This window comes from Aplysia californica, unplaced genomic scaffold (assembly GCF_000002075.1).
Source record: "Aplysia californica isolate F4 #8 unplaced genomic scaffold, AplCal3.0 scaffold00348, whole genome shotgun sequence".
Taxonomy (NCBI): domain Eukaryota; kingdom Metazoa; phylum Mollusca; class Gastropoda; order Aplysiida; family Aplysiidae; genus Aplysia; species Aplysia californica.
Genome location: NW_004797618.1, coordinates 743,300 through 745,297, shown reverse-complemented (window position 1 = coordinate 745,297; position 1,998 = coordinate 743,300). Strand labels below are relative to the sequence as shown.

The 1,998-nt window shown below is 43.0% G+C and overlaps 1 protein-coding gene across 1 annotated transcript in view; it reads right to left on the bottom strand.

Moving 5' to 3' along the window:
- LOC101846892 (glutamate receptor ionotropic, NMDA 3A-like) overlaps nt 1–1,998 on the bottom strand; it is a 58,875-nt gene that overhangs the window by 42,717 nt on the left and 14,160 nt on the right. The window lies entirely within an intron of this gene.

Sequence of the window (1,998 nt, the reverse complement as noted above, 5' to 3'; positions counted from 1 at the left end):
CATCATCATCATCATCATCTTCATCATCATCATCATCATCATCATAATCATAATAAAAAAAATCATAATTAAAAAAATCATAATCATAATCTTACTAATGACGGTTTGTCCTTCAGTTTCTGACAATGACCCAAGCATCAGCAGAATACAGAAATCCTCCTAACGGTTAGGGTGACTTCTGGCTTTTGCTACGGCCTATGAGACCAAGTCTGCCAGAAAAAAAATTTGCCACCTTTTGAGCACTTAGCTAGAAGCTTCGTTTCCACTCGTGTTTGTGGGCAGTTTGCAGGCTTCTGTCTTGGCTTCAGAATTGGTCATTCGAGAAGCCTCATACAGACTTCAACATAAGTAAAGGACCACCTTGACAGACAGCCTTTATTTTTTTCAAATCCGAAGAAGAAAGACAGCAGGGAATGTTTCAAAATGTGTTTCTCTGTATTTGTTACTGAGTTACCAATGCGTACTGCAAACTTTCTAAAGGAGCAAAACAACCACTTGCAGCACCGAAATCCTCTGTGTATTTTAGCCAAATTTGATGAATTTTATCGACTTGTCTGCGACACCACGGACATTCCTGAGTTAAAATTTCTGGTGCACGTGATAAACGGACGTATGGTCTCGAACTGTGCTCACTTTGGTGGCAATGTAAGCCCCTGGTATTTTCGGCAAAATCTGGTTGAAGTCTGTATTATGACTTGCTGCCCACTGTAGATGCGCTCTCCAAGTGGGTCTGTGGGTATATAATAATAATAATAATAAATAGCATTTGCACAGCGCATGTCCCCACCCGAAAGCAAGCTCTATGCGCTTTACACTATATTATTACCCCAGCAGACCATAGAACACTCAGAAACACTCTCAGCTTCCGGGAAGCATTCAGTGCAAGCAGCTGGTTAAGCGCTCAAACACTAACAAACTGACAAGATCTTTCTCTGTCTATAGCTGGATATCCATTTTCACCTAGGTGGAGGGGGAAAATTCGTGTAAAGTGCCTTTCCCAAGGACACAACGTCGGGCCCGCGGCTCGAACCCCCGAACCCGCAACCTCACGATAACCAGTCCGGTAGCCTAATCACTAGGACACTGACTCCACTATCGCTGCAACGCCAAGCATATGTCCTCTATATTATTCAGCATCCGTCTTCTGGACCAAACCAAACAGTAACCTTGACAGCTCAAATAACTCACGCTAAAAAACGAACCTTTAAAGATTCTCCAACTCCGTTCCTTCACAATACAACAATACAGCGTCATAACATCACTCGAGTCATCGACCAGCAGAGATGGTGGGCGAATGGGATGATGGATGAGCATGAATGAAAAGTGGGACAGGTGGATATGGGTGTGGGAAGAATGGTCCTAGCTACAGAACGCGATCAGCTCATTTCAAAGTCAGGGCCATCAGTGCTGGGTTATGGAGATCAATTAGTGACCTGAGGAAGGGAGTCATTCGCCCAGTGGATACCACAGTACTGCCGTGCCAAGGCAGAGCGACGTATCTGCACTTTTTATGATTTAGAGTTACGTCGCGCTTTCATTGGAAATATGGGCATGGCCCTTCAGTTACGTCTGTTTGCCATGGTGAAATATCCTATTTGTAGTGCAGATACGTCTTCCTGCCTTTGACACAAGATGCAGAATAGGTATGGGCGTCCATTTAAACGAAGAAGCAAAAATTAATAATTTTAGCAGATACGTCGGTGTGCCTTGGCCCCGCAGTGCAGGTGACTACCCTCGAATAATGACACAGTTCTATCTGCTCAGTACCTAGTTTTAAGAAAACTGACTTTAAAAAATGTGAGTTTCACAACATGTCAAGGTTTTTTTTTTCGATTGCAATTTTTCGAATATCTTGAAAATGACTCTGAACAATCTAACGATTTCGACGGAGCAGACGGAACATTGGGTTTTTAAAAAATGGTGAAATGGTATGGGTTTAACGCGACTATCAACACTATTAGGTTATTTAAGGGGCGGGACCTCCTAGTTTAACGTCTG